Below are 20,258 nucleotides of genomic sequence, written 5' to 3' on the forward strand. Positions count from 1 at the left end.
AAAATATTCCTACTAGACATAATTTAGTGTACATAATTAGAAATCCCAGGGAGGGCCAGTTACGGGTCTCCTCTTTTGGAATTACTGGTCATTGAGATCTTATAGATCCCAAACCTTACAAGTTATTGCTAATGGCTCCTTGTTACCCTCCAGAACTCTGCAGTAAGAAACTATTGTTGAAGATGCCACCACATGAGTCACACAGAATATGGAGAAATAAATCTGATATTGGTGGAAGACGTTATCCTAAAAGATGGTTACTTTTCATGGTGCTGGAAGGTGTTGTTATGTATATTACTGTAGCAGAAAAGTAATCATGATTTTAACCCAGCTGTGAATCTTGTCAACACAGTAATTCTGTATGCACTTCCCACTGACCGAGTAGTGGAGTGAATAACATGGGAATAATGATCTACTTCAGATTGTATATAAATCTTCTCCACAAGAAACCATTGTCTGATCAAAACTTGTGGCTAGACAAGCCATAGTCTTGTCTAGGTCTCATAGGAGACATTTTTACATTCTTGTAAAGGGCACGTAGTATTAAAATCATTCCTAATTATTTATTGCTTTACCATAGATTAATACTTATCATAATCCTAACCAGAGACACTTCTTTTGGCAGAAGATATAAATTAACAGAGAGTCACAGTGGGTGATGGTGTAGATATAATAGCCTTAAGAATGATCAACCTTAAATGGAATATCTACACTGCATCCCTTCCTCAAAAAGCATATCGTGAAAGGGGGTAGAAAAACTGGAAGTGCCAAAGACAGTGAATGAATAATAAGAAATAATTTCCTCTGAACAATGCAAGGCATCTTCACATTGAACTCAGCAGTTATGACAGAATGTACAACCCAGGCAAATTCACAACAGATGAAATCCAGCATGGAGAGCAGAGGTGAGCATGAGCCCCACCCCCAGCCTCTAGCATTGGTAGCTACTGGAATAGACGAGTCTGTTTTCTTTCAGTGTGTTTCCACTGGTAGATTCATCACATTCCAGTGGATGCCAGATTTAAGAATGTATAGGTAGCAAAAATTGATTGATGGGTTTATGCTCTTATAAGTAAATTTATAATGTTACTTCTTATTTTCTGAGATCAAGATATATGCGGTCCATGAAAGACGAGTATTTATTTTTTTAAATTTCACCATAATTTGACCTTTATATTTGACATTCAGTCATCTGCTATTGAAGAAATCTGGTGTGAAGATTGCAGTCCTAGGACATGCTCATATATTTTCAGATCTTTTAAGGTGGCATTTATTCTGTGTTCAATCATTCAATTTCAATCTATTAAATGTATTGGCACAGTTCTTTAGATTGTCATTAAAATACTTTAAAATGGTCATTACTGCCATTCTTCACATCTACTTCATCTAGATAAACATTAAGCAAACACATTACATTAAGATTTGCCTATCAGATAAATGGAAAATATGTTTCAAGGCATAATTTATCTGCTCAACTGAGTTAGAGATATCCTTGCTTTAACTTTGGTATTTGTTTTATCTACTTAATACTGGCTACAGAATCATTTTCTCTTATCAGTTGACTTTCTTATTCCATGATAAAAAATAAGGTGATATAGATTGATTATGAGCATTTTTCCTTTTAAATACATTTAAAAGTGACTGTGATAAGAAATATGTGTTCTCACTTCCAAAAGACCTTTTCACTTGGAAAGTAATACTATATATCACTTTGTTGATCACCTAAAATAATGACTCAAAATAAATAAATAGTATTTATTTCAGTATTCTTAGCTTCCTAATATTTTAGACCTTAGAATTATTTTTTTTCAATGTATAAATCTCAGTTACATTTCAGAATAAATTAAGATACACTTTCTTCCCTTGCCTTAATATTGTGCCAAGTGTCCAGTAAAATTATCAAGTGGCTTCATTGTTAAATGCATTGGTAATGTTCATAGCAGTGCCTTCTTCTCCAAGACTCCTGATCTACCTTTTCCCAGTCACATGCTTCAGAACATACCATGTAAAATCATTTCTCTATTCCGTGATCAGTTATATCCTCCCAATATTTTATTAATGTTTTAATTCAGCTAGCGTTTTTAAGGGGAATTTTAGATATTTGTCACCAGTCTATGTATACATAGCAGAGATTTCAACCATGGACAATGTCTCTTCATTCTCTTGATGGTTCCTTGCAGTGTAAAATCTAAATTCACATATATACCAATTGTCCATCCTTGAGACCATTGCTTGTGCTTTGGAAGTCCTTTGAAAAAAAAAATGGTTGCTTATGTCTACATCTTGAGTTGTTCCTGAAATTATGGAAGGCTTAGTATGTGTCTAATTTAATTGCTATTCATATGAATGTCCATTTTGCTCAGTGCCATTAGTTGAAAGACTACCTTTTGTGATTTTGTATTTCACATCGTTGTCATAATTAAGTAGCTATAGCTCAGCAGAGGGATAGATAGTAAATAAAAAAAAAACTGTAAAATTACTCAGCCAACCTCCAATATACTAAATCAATAAGTGAGAGAAGGAGGAAAGATTGCATGTGTCAGGGGTGGGGGGATGTTACCAGGAGAACATGGTTCCCAAATAATCTTAGCAGGGCTCACATGGGTTCACAGAGACTGAAGCAGCACGTACAGGGCGGCATGGGTCTGCCCCAGGGTCTTTGATTATGTGATATGGCTGATATTTCATGTTTTTGTGGGATTCCTATTAGTGAGAGAGGGTGTATCTCGCGTCTTTTGCTTGCTCTTGAGACTCTTTCTTCCCTTTGTATTGTCTTGTTCAGCCTAGATGTGAAGGTTTTTATCTTGTATTATTATTTTTGTTTTGTTCTGTTTATCTGTCGTCTTGAAGGCCTCTTTTTTCTTAAGAGGAAATAGAGAAATCTATGGAGAAGGGAAGTGGGATGAGTTGCTAGGGAAGAGAAAAGCTTGTGTTGAATGAGGGAATTTATTTTGAATAAAGTATTTTTTAAAGAAATGTAATTTACTGCAATCAGGCAGGCAGCTCTACTAGGGTCATGATGAAAAGCAGGCCATCTGCCTGCATCTAAGTTGCCCATTTTTAGCCAGATTCTGTTTGTGGCAGGAATGAGGACTTTTTGTTCCGTGGCTGCTTTGTCACCCTTGAAACCATCTCCATAAGAGGTTCTTTGATGCTCATTATCTTCTTTGAGGTTGGCGGGTGTTGTCAGGAGTTAACTTGTCTTGTCGAAGAAGTTTAGTTGTAAGAACAACTTTAAATGCCATATTCTGTGTGTCTCTGAGGCTTTTGAAGACCTTATTCAACTAATTTACCACATTACGATAGAGTTTATCTACCTGTTGACTTAGGATATATATCTTGCCTTAAGTGAGTATTTGACACTGCTCTAGTTTTGTATCAGTATACTAATTCTATGGCAATTACTTAGATATAACCTTCATTATAAGTAACAATTAAGGGCTTGAGTTAAAAAGTGGGTTCAATCATCTAGCTTTTGTTCTATCCCTCCTCTATGTTTAAGTCGGGTAAGCAAGTCCTCAATTGTTCCTGCCCTATAAACCAGTCTGACAGAGATATTGGCCCAGATGCTGAAGAGAGGCTCCAATGTTATAAAGTGTATTGGGTGACTGGTCAGACGGTTAAACTGTCTTAGTCAATTTGTCACTTTGGATGTGCTAACCCCACTGCTGGTTCACCAGGATTTAAGTTTTATTCCTTCTCAAGTCTCTGAGGGGGCATTTAAAACAAGGTAGATAGTTTTACAACAAGCTTAGTTGATTAGGGGACAAGATCATCTTAGATTAAGTTAAAGAAGTTAAGCTATTAGAGTTGAGATAGACTGATTCCATTTGGAAATTTAGACCCAACAAGACAGGAAGACACTTCACTCAAATGGAACAAATGCAGATGGCCAAGTCACTATGAATGTAACATGTATAGAACTCATTATTCTCATGACTGTCACATGGTTCTCCCGGCTGTATGTATGTTTTTTTTATACGATGTAATAAAATAAAAGTATTAAAAAATAAATAAAAAGTAGCATAAATAAAGAATGTCACTGAATAGAAAAAAAGAAAAAAAGAAAAGCAGGAAAAAGAGTCCGTGTCAGAGACAGTGGTCTTTTCTCTTACTAGGGAACCAAATGAAGAATAAGCTGCCCATTGGCTACATATGTATAAAGGTTTTAGTCCAGTTGATGCCTGGACCTTGGTGGCTTTCAAGGCTCAGTTAGCACCCCTGGGCCCTGATTTGTTGACTTTGTTGTCTTCTTGTGTAGTTTTTATTTCCCCAGGGTCCTTCATCCTTCCCTGACTCTTCCACAAGACTCCCTGACTCAGACTAATGTTTGGCTGTGTTCCCAGCATCTGTTCAGAGCCACTGTTTAGGAGCTCTCAGAGGACAGCTTTGCTAGTGTGGAGTCTGTAAACATAACAGAGTATCATCATAGTATCAGAAGTAGGCTCTCACCATGGGGTGAGTCTCGGCTTGGTGAGGGTTGGTGAACATCTTAATCTTGCCTATTTTTCTTTGTCCCTGTACACATTTGTAGCAGGGTAAATTTGGGGGCAATTTGGGTTGTTCCTCCTCCCATGGAAGTCCTGTCTGGTTAACGAGTGGCTCTTCAGCTCTATGATCCCACCTACTAGGAGTCTTAGTTACAGTCCACCTCATATCCACTCAGGAGCCTTCCTTGTTGTAAGTCTCCAGCTTATCTCCAAGATTCCCTCAGCTTCAGTTTCACTTCTCTATCCAAGCCCTCTTACCTTCTGCCCCTCCCACTCTCTCACCGTTTCAGATTTCCATTTCCCTCTCACTTCCTCCCCTACCCTGTTCCTTCTCTTTATTCACTTCCACTGTTATTCTGTTTCTCTCTCTGAGTGAGACTTAATCCTCCTCCTGTTGTCCTTCCTTGCCACTCAGAGAATGATATATCTGTTTAGGCACTGTCATAATTTCGTGAGCTTTTAGGGTGGTCTTTTTTCTCTTTGACATCAGACATTCCCTAAAACCTGAAAACGTTTTACAGAACTTACGTTTCAGTTTCTACTTAAAAACAGTTTTGTCTTTAGCAAACCGAACATTCTGTTTAGTGTTATGTTGGTGTTGGATCCTTCTCAAAGGAGAAGAGCAAACATTACCTTTGTAGAACAAGAGGAATGAGAAGCAGTATATGAATTAGAATCAGTTTCTGTTTCATCCCGCTTGTTGCTGATCATAGACATTTCTTTCTCTGTTTCTTCTTTTTTCTAGCTAACCTAATATTTTCTAAGTGAGAAATTTAATAATTTCATAGGTGCTTCCCCTCTTTTTTCTTTCAAGGTAGCAAGCATTAGCAATGTCAAACACATCCACACAAAAAAATAAAATAAATAAATAAAGTAAATCTTAAACATTATTCTGTTTTCAAAGTATAACTGCAATTCTGATGCTTTGACAGGGCCAGTAGGTACTGCAGCATGTGACATGAAGACACAATACAGGCATACACCCATGGAAAATAATGGATGATGAATCAATAAATAAAATCTGTGAAATACTCTTTTCTTTTTTCTTTGCCTTTTTAAAATTACTTATTCTTGTTACATCTCAGTGATACCCATCTTTGATCCTCCATTCTTCCCCTCACTTCCATTTTCCCTACTCCCCTCCCTATGACTGTGCCTGAGGGGGATTTCCTCCCCTTTTATATGCTCATAGAGTACAAGTCTCTTCTTGGTAGCCTGCTATCCTTCCTCTGAGTGCACCAGGTCTCCCCTCCAGGGAACATGGTCCATATGAGGCACCAGAGTACGTGTGAAAATCATACCCCACTCTCCACTCAACTGTGGAGAATGTTCTGACCATTGGCTAGATCTGGGTAGGGTTTGAAGTTTACAGTCTGTATTGTCCTTGGCTGGTGCCATAGTTTGAACGGGACCCCTGGGCCCAAATCTGCCTCATAATGTCTTCTAGTAAGTTTCTAGGACCCTCTGGTCCTTCTACTTTGCTATTCTCACATGCTTCTCTCATCTAGAGTCCCAATAGGATGTCCTTCCCTCTGTCTCAGTTTCCTGGTAAGTGAATACTTTCATGGGACATGCCCCTTGGACTAGTATGCAGATATAAGTGAGTATATACTATTTGAGTCTTTCTGCTTCTGGTTAACTCACTCATTATGATAATTTCTAGCTCATATCATTTGTCACAAATGGATTTTTATATTTTGTTTTAGTGGCTGAGTAGTATTCCTAGTGTAAATGTACCACAGTTTCTTTATCCATTCTTCTACTGAGGGACACTTAGGCTGTTTCCATGTTTTGGCTATTATGAATAAGGCAGCTTGAACATGGTTGAGCAATGTCCCTGTGTGTGGGTACTGCATCTTCTTGGTATATTCCAAGGAGTGGAAGAGCTGGGTCTGAGAAAGCCTTATTCCCAGTTTTCTGAGCTAGCACCAGATACATTTCAAAGTGGCTGTACTAGTTTGCTTCCTCACCAGCAATGAAGGAGTTTCCTCTCTCTCCACATCTCGCCAGCATGTGGTGTCACTTGAATTTTTGATCTTAGCCATTTGATGGGTGTAAGATGGAATCTCCGAGTTGTTTTGATTTGCATTTCCCTGATGACTAAGAAGGTTGAGCATTTCTTAAGTGTTTCTCAGCTATTTGATATTCCTCTGTTGAGAATTCTCTGTTTAGTTCCAAGCCCCATTTCGCCATTGGGTTATTTGGTTTGGTGGTGTTAATTTCTTGAGTTCTTTTATATATTTTGATATATTGACATTGTCAGATGTAGGGTGGTGAAGATCTTTTACAGGTCTGTAGGCTGTCGCTTTGTTCTCTTGACGTGTCTTGCCTTGCAGAAGCTTCTCCGCCTCATGAGGTCCCATTTATTAATTGTTGACATTGAGGCCTGGGCCGTTGGTGTTGTTCAGGAAGTTGTCTCCTGTGCCAATTATTCCAGGCTCTTCCCCATTTTTATTCTAAGTAATTAGTGTCTCTGGTTTTATTGAGGTCTTTGATCCACTTGGATTTGAGTTCTGTGCAAGGTGACAAATATGGGTCCAGTTGCATTGTTTTACACATGGTCAGTAGAACACCCCAGCACCATTTGTTGAGTGCTATCATGAAAAATACTCTGTTTTTCAAAAACATTGTTTAAAATGTTTAAAATCAAATTTTAATGTCTTCTTTTTAAAACCATAAATAAGTACTAAAAGTCCCTATAGACTTTAGGTAGCAAAAAACAAGAAAAACAAAAATTTCAAACTTAACTATATCTGAAAAAACTTAGGGTTTTCTCATTGTGATATAATGCTATATGTGAACCATTGGTTGTGGCAGATGTAAAATATTAAACAATCAATCACTTCTGTAGTATTTTCTCATTTACATAAATAAGCTTGGGGATTTTTTCCCCAATGCTAGCCATAATAAATTACTGTCTTTACAAGCAGCATGATTTTTGACTGCTCCCTAAAAATTCATGGTGTAAATTCAGCAGTGTGTAGTGGGCATTGTTTAATTCTCTTTATATTCCATAATAGACTTACTGATGCAGCCCAATATATCTGACAGACATATTTGTGAGGTAGGAACTATTGAGGACTTGCTTTCCCTGTTTTGGCAGAGTTTGGCCATTGACTATGCCTGCATACAAGTTTTTCCATTTTTAAACAGAATTCTGTCTGTTTTAGAAACAAGGACATTTTCCCCACTGGCTTATCTGTCATTAGAAGCCTTCTCCATAAGGAGGAGGCTTTGATGCTCATCATCTTCTTTGAGGTAGGTTGGGTGTTTCCAGGAGTTAACCTTTCTCATTGTCAATGAATCTTTAAAATAATAAAGATACCTTTAAATGCCATATTCTATATGTCTCTGAGGTTTTTGAAGTCCTTATCTAACTATTTTACCTTATCTTTCTATAGAATCATATCTATCTGTTACTCCTAGTATGTATATTCCTTATAAGAATCAAACAGGCAGAATAACCTGGTATCATTTTATGTTGGAAAAACAGTTATAGATGTTTTGCTGTCAGTGGAACTACCAGATTTCAAAATGAATGTAAACCAAAAGAGCTAAAATGGCAAGTATGTAAAAAATAAAAATAAAGAGATCACTCAAAGATGCAGTGGAAATTCTGAGTTTTAGCATTCAGGCTCTGCAGACAGAGAGCACATTCTTGTCTCCATGGACAGTGCGTCATGAAGGACATGTTCTTAAGCAGATGCCACAATCTGTCTCTGCAAAAGAATGTTCTCTTCAGGGAAAAAAATAGGTTCCGTTTCAACACTCCACAAGTGATAAGTGAGACTTTTCAAAAATAGAAGCTCCTACATGTGTTGATGAGACAATATGTCAGTGCTTAAAAAAAAAAAAAAGAAAAGAAAAGAAAAAGAAAAGAAATCTGATTGAACGGGCTAAATTTCACTCTACCTCACAGCCTGCTATTGAACAGTTTCCAGCTGTATGGAGTCAGTATTCCTTGTGGTTCCAGATATATTAGAATAGGAGACCATATTCTTTCAGTATGAAAGTAAGTACTTATTTCTACAAAAGATAGAATTATTTTTACTTTTATTCAATAAAATAAAACATCATAGGGAGGATATGCATATCATAATTTGTGAAGTGAAGACAGTAATGGTATAATATGAGAATAGGTATATAGCTTGATACTATAATATTTTTAAGGAGAAAGAAGCCTAGGGATTCAGTCCTCAGCATTTTAAGAAAACAAGCGTCCCCTGATGCAGAAGAGATAAAAAGCACAGACCATGTGGCAACTATCAAGCTTGATCAGGATCGGGCTGCAGTGTTTTGTTGAAACAGGACTTGCCTGTCTGCATTTAGGCTTTTTCCAACTATGATTCAAATGTGAGAATGCAGTCTCTACTAGGCTCCGCTAGCTTTCAAAGCTTTAATGTTGATCCCCTGTTCAGGAAAATCTGTATTAGACAAGATTTCCAACTATATTCTCCTTACAGAACAGGCCTGTAATGGATACTTGATCTAACTCTATTCATGATAGGAAATGGCCACAGATGTGACACCTGGAAGGACATAGTCCCTGTAGCTGATAATCAGATCAATACTTTTATATGAGTTCCCATTGTTTCCACTCTCATTATTTGGTACTGTGGAAGATATCACAGAACTGCAAGTTAGAATATTAACATAAAAGATGGAGAACTGAATCGGTCCTGTGTTCGTCAAATGAATATCAAGAGCTGCCCTCTGTGATGGGTAATGCATCTGTTTTCACTTTCTTCTTTTGAGCTGGTAAGCACTAAATTAGAAAGGAATTTTTCTATTCATTACTGGCAATTGAAATAAATGCTGCAGCTTTTGTTTTCTTCTCTCTAGATAATATATTATGTTATATTTTGCTTTTACACACACACACACACACACATATATGTATATAAATATATTCTGGCTATTAATCAAATCACAATGAAAGCCTTCTAAAATATAAATAGCATGGTCAAAATATTCACGAATCTCTCTATTGTATTTAAAAGTGCAACAACAATTAATGAATTTATTCTGGTAGAAAATGTACAACCTTTCCCCACATTATTTAATCAAAACTTTACACAAGACAGAAAAAAATTTAAGTCTACCTACACTTTTTTCCTGCACAGTACATTTACTCTGAGTATTTGTTGTTTCTCTTCCTGTATAAGTGTTTATGTTCACTTAATTGCCTCCTGATTTGAACATCCCTTTGCACTCTCCTGGATATCGGGAATCCCTTGGTGCGCCTTTGCATTAAAACATGAGCAATCTCTTTCATAGACTTTTCTTAAAAAAAATTCTATATACTTGATCAGACCCTTCACTTCAAATAAATTTGACTCTCTACAAACTAGATAGACATGGTAGTTCTGTGGGCAGTATATACTTGCTAACTTCAAGATAACTGTAAAGCCATCGTCAAATGAAAGTATCATTTGTCTTCTTAACTCTCAAATGCAGAAAGTGGAATATGTCATATAAATGACAAGGAAATCACATAAGATGCCTGGCATGGAATAAATAAGCATGTCTTTCTCTTCATCAGACAAGGATTCATTCTATATTTTAGAGATGTTATGAAATCAATAGCTTTCTCATTTCCCTTGTCACTAGGAGGTGATATATTAAGGCTGCTGTCATTGTTTTCCTTGCCCTGACGCCTCATAGCTATGCAGAAAAACAACTTGTTTCTTGTCTAATGCATTGTTGGAAATCAATGCTCTACTAACCATGTCTCCATTTATTCGTGGTGCTTAAGTTCATGTAAAAAGTGGTTCACAGCATTAAATGTTAATATACTATAGATACATGTAAACAGTGTTATCATAAACCATATATAAACAATTAAGCAAATCTCAAAACAATACATGTAGCTGCAATGCATAAACTATTGTAAGGTTTTGAAACTGACACACATATGGATATATAGCTGTAGTTCTGTTTTTAAAAGTGGCCTACGGTATGAATAGGATTAATAAACTACAAAGTCAGGATATACAAGTCAGTCAAGTAGGACACTATGATAGCATTTGTCTTTCTTACTTTAAAGACATCTGAAGCAAATGTATTAAGAACAATAGATTTGGAACTCTATAATAGCAAAAACAACAATGATTCACAGGACAGCATGTAGATAGAAACCACCTGCTACTGACACACACCTTCATTTGTAATTTTGGTTAAAGCATTTGGAGTTACTAAATATCAGAGTCTTCAACTGCTTTTAGGTCTCTTTCTTTTTGGCATTCTCATTTCTACAGAAAGATAATCACTATTACACATTATATTGTAATGGTAAGCTTCAGTTACTTATTAGTATGTACATTTTTCTTTTTTTATTTATTCAGTTTATATTCTGATCATAGCCCCTCCCTTGTTTCCTCCCAGTTCTACCCTCCCTCTCTTTTTCCCTATACCCATCTACCCTATTCCTTAGCAAAGCCCCCCAAAACCATCTTGGCACATCAAGTTGCATCATGACTGAAAGCATCCTCTTCCACTGAGGCCAGGAAATGCAGCTGCCTTGGGGGAGGTGATTTAAGAGCAGGCAATAGAGTCCATATCAGAGAGAGCACCCACTCTCCTTACAAGGGGATTTACATGAAGACTAAGCTGCCTATTGGTTACATATGTGTACAGGCCCTAAATAGAGTCCAAGCATAGTCCTTGCTTGGTGCTTCTGTCTCCGTATACCACCCTGGGCCCAGATTAGTTGACTCTGTTGGTCTTCTTGTAGACTTCTTGTCCCCTCTGGTTTCTTCAATCTCCCCTACCCCTACTATTCCACAAGACTATCAATGTTCCTGCCTAGTGTTTGGCTGTGAGTCTCTGCATCTGCTTTGATCTGCTATTGCGTGAAGCCTCTCAGAGGACAGCTATGTTAGACTCCAGTCCACATCATAGCAGAGTATCATTAATAGTGTCAGGAACTGGCTCCCTCCCATGGAATGGGTGTCAGGAAGGGCCAGGCATTGGATGGACATTCCTTCCCTTTCTACTCTGATTTTATCCCTTCACATCTTGGATCAAAGTTTTTGTGGTTGGTTTGGTGTTCCCCTCCCTTCACTAGAACTCCTGTCTGACTAGAATGTAGCCTTTTCAGACTCCATGACCTCTATTACCTGCAGTCTTAGCTAAAGTCACCCCATATCCTTCCAGGAACCTACCCTGTCACAGGTCTCCAGCTTTTCTCAGCGATGGCCCCACCCTTGGTTTCTCTTCTCTCTACAAGCCCTCTGACCTTTTGCCCAGGCTCTCCCCACAAGGAATTCCCAACCTCATTTCCTTTGTACTCCCTATCCTACCCTGCTCCCTCTCTTTCATCCTTTCCTGCTGTCTATTTTATTTCCCCTTTTGAGTCAGTCTCAAGCATCCTCCCTAAGGTCCTCCTTATTAGTTAGCTTCTGGGGCATACGGATTGTAGCATGGTTATCCTGTAGTATATGGCTAATACCCACTAATAAGTGAGTTCATACCATATGTGTCTCTGTCTGGGTTATATCACACAGGATGATATTTTCTAGTTCCATAAATTTGCCTGCAAATGTAAGGTTTCCTTATTTTTAATAGCAGAATAGTATTCCATTTCTTATCAAACTACAGTGTTAAATATGTTTTACTTTACTAGTCTCAAAAAGTGCTATGAAATCTAGTCCTCAAGAAACAGTTTTTTTTTTTTGCTTGTTTGTTTGCTGGGGTTTTGTTTATTTAGTGTGTGTGTGTGTGTGTGTGTGTGTGTGTGTGTGTGTATGTGTTTGTGTGTGTGTGTGTGTGTGTGTGTGTGTGTGTGTTTCAGTTTCAGTTTGAATTCTTTGATCCCTATTTCCAATATGGTGTTCTCAGTTTTTTTTAAATCTTGGATGATAACAAAGGACAAGACAAGTAGTTTGTGGTGTTTGGAGAGTCTTTTGCACTCCCCTATAGAATAACTTTAATGGATGTTTCTACCTTGTATACTGCTTTTTGTTATAATATGCATCTTGTGGGGAGATGTTATGATCCCTGGTGACATAAAGTCATTTAAATTATCCATGACTGTCCCTCTGTCTGTCTTCCTGTCTATCTATCTGTATATATACCTACCTATCATGTTAAATCTATCTTAATATCTATCTGAACATCTATATCTATATATGAACTATTTATCTGCCCACATATCTATCTGTTTATGTACATGTGTGTGAGTATCAAACACATGTGTGTGCCAGTGTTTGTTCCTGTGTTTGCATGGAAGTCACAAGAAGAAATGAGATGGCCTGATGCTGGATTTATAAGGGCTTGTTGAATAACCAGCTTTTCACATGGGTGCGGGCACCTGACCACCAGTTCTCTTGATTGTTAAGACTTGCTTAACATGACACAACTGTCACATCCACCTTTGTAAGCCTTATACTGGAATTTTAAACTACCTTGTGTTGATAATCTCACCTAAAAGCAAAACTCAAATTGACACTTAAAGTTAGCATCATTAGTCTACAGCCTTTCAGTGAGCCTTTCATTTACAACTAAGAAAACTATATATGATACATGCAGTATGATAGCAAGTGTGTGGATTGATGTGGATTGATAGTGCATTAATCATTTCCTCAGAAGAAGAACGGTACCCAGTGTAACATTAATCTTATATTCAAAATATCAAAACATGGGTAATTTAAAATTATTAGTTCTTAAATTTTAGCTGATAATATCACTGTCTCTTATGCTGCAGGAAGGTCATAAGACATGGAAGAATACAAGCACATATGTTATGTGCATGTATTAATGCTCATCACACACCCAGCATAATAAAGAATATTACCGTATTCTCCACTTAGCTCTGTTCTCCATTTTTAAATTGGATTATTTGGTTTGGTGATGTTTAATTTTCTGAGTTCTTTATATATCTTGGATATTAGCCCTTTGTCCAATGTAGGGTTGGTGAAGGTCTTCTCCTAGTAGGTAGGCTGTCGTTTTGTTCTGTTGACAGTGTCTTTTGCTTTACAGAAGCTTTACAGTTTCATGGGGTCCCATTTATTAATTATTGATCTTAGAGCCTGAGATATTGGTGTTCTGTTCAGGAAGTCTTCTGTACCAATGAGTTCAAGGTTCCTCTCACTTTTTCTTTTAGCATGTTTAATGTGTCCGGTTTTGTGTTGATCTCTTTAATCCACATTTATTTTCTTGGGGAGAGGGGGTATTACCTCTGACGAGAACTCTGATGCCAATAATCTGATTACTTTTCCTTGGTGGGGAGGCCCAGTGAGCTTGCGGAGGAAGGGAAAGCAGACTATCTGGAGGAGACCTAATAGGTTGTGGTCACATGGTGGGTAGGTGGTCCCCTTCTGTCAGAAGTCTAGGATATGAGAATAGGGCAGAAAATGGAGGGAGGGTGGGAACAGGAAGATACAAGTGAAGGGTAAACAATTGGGATGTAATGTGAATAAATCACAATAAATAAATAAATAAATAAATAAAAGAATATTATAGTAACTCTGAACCTGCCCTGTCTTCCACTATTCACACATCACTGTGTATTCCTTTCTTAGTTAGGGTTTCTATTGCTGTGAAGAGACATCATAACCACAACAATTCCTATAAATAAAAAAAAAATTTTTAATTAAGGTTCAAAGATTTAATCCATTATTGTAATGGTGGAAACATGGTGGCACACAGGCAGACTTGGTGCTGAAGAAGAATCCTGGATCAGCAGGCAATAGAATGAGGAAAACACTGGATCCGGCTTTAGCATCTGAAACCTCAAAGCTGGATGTACTTCAGCAAAGCATCACCTCCTACCAGTGCCACTCCCTAATCACCAAGCATTTAAATCAATGAACCTATGGGGGCCACTCTTATTTAAACTACCACAGTACCTTTCCCTCAAGGAAAAGGTCAAGTACACTACTCAGTCCTGTAGAAGCATTATTTCCTATTTGCATATAAGATTGGGGATATCTGAGTATTTTCTTATCCAAATCAAAAATAATAATTTTGTCTGCTGCTACAAATAACATTACATTGGGGTAGCTGGATCATTTTAAATGACTGAGAGCTGTTATCTGCAATGCCGTTTTCATTTCTATCTTTGGTTCTTGGATTCATAGGAAGAAAGCCCATGAAAAATAAGATTCTGACTCAGAGTCAATACACTTTCCTGAATAAATCTGTCCTGGCCTGCAAGGTATTATAATTTAAATGAACCTTCCATAGTCTTTTATTATGGTTGATGGTATGTGTACTGCTGTTCGTAATGCGCTAAATACGCTTATTTTCCTTCTAAAATAAAACAAAGTCTTCTGCAGTTCTCAAGCTGACAGTTTCATTATGACAGAAAGCAGAATAAGAGCCAGCTCCATGACCACAAGCCAAATGCTGCATTTATTTCATTCATTTACTTAGGAGAGAAGTTGCTTGCTCAGAAACAAACCTTCGTGAACAAAGAAAAATCATCAGATGTATGAGACATTCTATACAAGCATAGATGGTACTTTTAAAAGAAACAACAAGAACAGAGATAGATAATTTATTCCCACTAGGAGGTTTTATTCCTATAAGAACAATAAAGTGCCCTTTTTATAGTTGAAATCTAACATATTCTATTCTCTATGTAATCTACCTACTGATAACACCTTTCCATGACCAACACAGGAAAAGTTTCTGATGAAGGAAGACTCTGTGTTGAGCTGGTGATTGATGCACACAGCAGATGCTTAGTGAGGCCAGTTATGGCTTCTCGACTAAGATGAGTTCCTGCATCATTCCATTCCACAAACTATAGCTAATGTTCCCCTGAGCCCGTTTGGCAATGTCCGGAATTCACAGGCTAATGCAGGCATCTGCTCATGGGCAGTACCACACCTTGGATTATTAGAGTCTTCCTCTGCCAAGGTCACCTGCTGGCAGGCACTGGTGCGGGATCACTGATATTCACTTTTACTATTTTTTTCTAGTCAGTCAGGGATGCCTACCATCATGTAGCATCCATATTGTTCTGTAGTGGATGTAAACATGTTTTTGTTTTGGTCCTAAATGTGGGATGTGAAACAGACTTGTGTAAGGGTGTGAGGTGTTTTTCAGCTGAAAACAAACTTGTGAGAGAACAGGTGATGTTTGTCCACTGGAAGAGGAACCGCTCTATGTGGAGGCTTGGTCTTTGCCAAATGATGAACATCCAGGTATAGACTCTGAGAGTCTATATATATATATATATATCACAGAATAGAAATGCAAGCAAGATTTTTGAAACAAACTTGGGATATAGACTCTAAGCACTCCTGAAATAACAACACTGAATGTGTAGCACTGGGCCTTAAAAAGAGACATAGACCAAAAACAGATTTGGTATGTCAATATTTTATTGCAGAGCATGTAGGTGTTTGCTAAAACACTATAACCACATCAGTTATCTGGCATTACCTGATGAACTCATGGAGTGCCTTAATATTCTGCAAACTCTGTCTGTATTCTGCACAATCAATGGAGAGCACTCTGCAGGGAAGTTGGGAATCATAACCTCATAGTTTCACACTGAAGAAAGATATAAGCACAGTGGAGAGATTCTAACAGGAAAATAAATCCAGTAAAGTTATAGTTTAATACAGCAGAGAACTTGGAAAAGAAAACCCAAACCCAATAGATGGCAAGGAATTATAAAACACAAAGCATAAATTAATGAAATAGAAATTGAGTAAAAGAATTTAAGAAGCTGGGAGTGATGGCACAAGCCTTTATCCCAGCAACAGGAGGCAGAGGCAGGAGGATCTATGTGAGTTTGGGGCCAGTCAGGTCTACAGAGTGAGTTCCAGAGCAGCCACTGCTAGACAGTGAAATGAATCTAAGAGGTGGTTCTTTGAAAAATAAGCAAGATTGACAGACTCCTATCCCAGCTGACCAATGGAAAAAAAGAGTTGTCTCAAACAACCAGACTCAAAAATGAACTGAATATGCTAAAAACAGACCGCTAAGAAATGTAGCCTATTACAGAGAATAGATTAAGACCTGCACTTTGTTAGGCTTGAAATTTCTAACAAAATGATTAAAGTTTTCATTCGTACTAACACCCAAAGTTAAAGCAAGAAACGATTAAAATACTACCTAAGCAGACCCATAACAAATAATAAAATTGATTTGTTTCTTTTTCAGACTACTCCAATGTTATTCACATTTTTTTAAAAAAATAAAAACGTATTTTCCAAGTTCTTACTATTTTGTAAATCATTTTAAACACACACACACACACACACACACACACACACACACACACACACTTAGAAATTAAGAGAGATGAGAGATAGAAAGAAAAGGAAGAGGAGGAAGACACTGTATTGTTTTTCCTTCATTGCATAAAAATACTTGACAAAAGTACCTCAAGGAAGGGGGTGTTTATGCTACCTTAGAGTCTGAGGGGTTGCAATCCATCATGACAGGAGGGAGTGGCTTGCTGATGATGACATTGCATCTACATTCCAGAAGCAGAATGATGGATGCTCCTTATCATTTCTCTCATTTTTATTAATTCTGATGCTGAAGATGGGCTTTCCTCTTCAATTAACCTAATTAGGAAATTCCCTCCCAGATGTGCCCAAGAGTTGATTGTGATATTGTCAATTTGTCAATAATTGTTAACCATCACTATAGCTAGAAATAAATTTCATTTTATCACTTTTTTCTTCAGAGGCTCACCTGGTATCCCAGTCTGACCATGTTGCATCTCTCTGCTTCAGCCTCTTGCAGGTAAAATTATATGTGTGAACCTGAAACTGTTCGTGGTCCAACTTATTTTTCTGTGACATTAAGATTTTTCAATATCATGTAATATCACTTAATACATTATGAAGATAAATAAGTTAATCATATTAAGGCAGTAGATAAAAGAATGAAGTCTAATTAATATATTCTTATTAATTATGAGATGGCAGTTCTCGGTCTAGGTTTTTTTGTGAATGGTCAGTATAAATGATTTTAATTGTACATAGATGCTTGTATTAGTTACTGTTTGGCCTTTTACAGTAAACTATTAATGTTTATTTATACTTTTATTGAAGCCATATACTGGGAAGTTTCTTGCCGGAAATAATCAAATTATAGTCTGACTATATATAAATCATTTTTATATGCAAAGATTAGCTAACAATGAATATTGAAACAGAAATTAGTCTTTTGGCTAAAAGATGTTCATGCTCGGATAGATTAGGAGGAGAATTCTACAAAATGAAAACCAATTCTTCAATTTTTGATTGAAAATAGATTTCTTTTTAAAGTTTTATTATTTTATTAAATATATTTTATTTTTACATATACATTTATATTATCACACATATAAACAATAAACTACCTACAGCAAGAAGAACCATGAAACAATCAGGAATTATATAAATGTTACTTTCATAGTGTATTGGCTATTTGTACTTGGCAGCCTTGAGGAAAACATCTTTTCTACCTTGGTGAATCTAAAATTCTGGATGAAAATCAATATCTATCATATCTTACCATTCTCAACTTAAAACATATATCTAGACCTAAAATCATCTTAAAACCTGAACAACTACTTTCCATTGTAAAACTAAACTATCTGATCTTCAACCACATCAGAGACTTGAGAAGGATTAAAATTGATTACCTAGTATACAGGGAGTGAAGATTAGCAGCCTCCAAAATGAGAGAAGATGATAGAGACAGTTTGCTGCCTGAGCAATCACCCAAAACTCTCTATAATGTTGGAGCATCATCTTCAGACTTCTGGCCCAATATATCTGACAAACATATTTGTGAGGCAGCAACTATTGAGGCCTTGCTTACCTTGTTTTGCAGAGTTTGGCCCTCAACTCTGCCTGCCTTCAAGCTTGCCCCTTTTTAGGCAGAATTCTGTCTGTGGCAGAAACATGGACATTTTCCCCAGTGGCTTGTTTGCCACATTTAAAGCCATCCTCATAAGGAGGTTCTTTGATGCTCATTGTCTTCTTTGAGGTAGGCTAGGTATTTCCAGGAGTTAGCCTGTCTCATTGTCAGTGAATCTTTAAAACGTAAACATTTTTAATGCCATATTCTGTATGTCTCTGAGGCTTTTGAAGACCTTATCTAACTATTTTAATTTAACTTTCTATAGAATCATAGTTATCTGTTGCAACTAAGATGTATGTTCTTGAGATAAAAAGAGACTAGTAATTGATATGAGCATGATTTGATCAAGTAACAATTAACTTCTATAATTTATTTATCCTAAACAGCCTTCAATAACACTTCCAAACTATTGGAAGTAAACATTGTATTATAATTTAGTTATATGGGTACAATACCACATATTACGGTAGAAATGTATATAATGTATATGAAGAATAAACTTACATTTGAATTCTATAAAACTGTATCTATACAGAATTCTATACCAGTGAATTAAAAGAACCTTGTGAGTGACAATAACGGCATTAAGTTAAGGATTAGATTCACTATTCCACTGCTTTGCTCTATCTTCCCAATATATTTCTATATTCCTCCTTCTTTCTTCTCAACCTCAATAAAGTGGCAGGACACAAAACCAGAGGGCAGAAAATGAGTTGCCTTTCTCTACACCAATGTCAAATATACTGAAAAAGAGGGCATGGACACATTCCCATTTATAATAGCATCATAGACAATTAAGTATCTTTGAATGAACCTAACCCATAAGGTAAAAGACCCCTACAATGAAAATCGCTGAAGTGATTAAAACACTAAAAAATAAATAAAAGCACCATAAACATGGAATTTATTTAGAAAACTCCAGTCATGTTAGCAGTTTTGGTAAGTCTATGAAATATTCAATATTTGTTTAGTTGACTTTACTGGAGAGATTAGATTAATTTTGTTGATCTTAAGAAAATATCTATAGAGGTGTAATTTGATTACTTAGTAAACACAAAAATGTAGGAATTGACATAAATTAAAAAAAAAAAAAAACGATTTTCACAAATGAATTTGAGGCTCCATGTAACAAATTGAATCCATTTACACTTCCTAAGCTGTAAGCCAAATTAGGCTATTTATAGTAATTTCCCAAGCCTTTTGGTTTTTTGTTTTGTTTTGTTTTAGTTTCTCCTTAGTGGATGCTCTAGATTGAATTGCAACTGTACTTTTGTGATTTAATTCACCATTTATAACTGTGCTAGTATTCCGGAGATGCCTACAATAAATAAAAGGATGAAGGATGAATCTGAGATTATGGCTGTAAATTCTCACAGCAGGCAACATTTTACTGTTGTATGGGTTGAATACCAGAAAGGTTTCTGTGCGATAAATTTATCTATGTCTTAAAAAGCTATAAAATATGGCGCTTTTTGCCTTTTAAAAGGTCGATCAATCATTGTTAGTGAAGACTCTATATCACTGAAATTTTTTTCATTAATATTTGAGTGTTTGAGTTTCAAAATGATATGGTCTTCTCAGGTTACTCTAGCTGAAACCTTTTTATATACTGAGTTTTAATAATTACAATTTACAATTATATGCAGTACTATGTACTCTATTTTACTCAAAATTGATCTCTTTTATATTTATTAGCTAAATAATTATTAAAGTAAGCACACATAAAAGTATTAAAAATAGAATACTTGACATATAGTCTAATGTCCTTTGGGTATTCACAATCAATGCTAAAATATACATTTCAGCAGAGTTATGTGTGAGTTAATTCACTGCTTAAATAAATGTAAAGTTAATGAGAAAATGTAGATGATTTTTATGAGATACTTGCCGAGTATAATATGACAACTATAAAATAACAATTTTCATTGCTACATAAACATATATTACATATTC

This window comes from Acomys russatus, chromosome 23 (genome assembly GCF_903995435.1).
Source record: "Acomys russatus chromosome 23, mAcoRus1.1, whole genome shotgun sequence".
Classification (NCBI taxonomy): domain Eukaryota; kingdom Metazoa; phylum Chordata; class Mammalia; order Rodentia; family Muridae; genus Acomys; species Acomys russatus.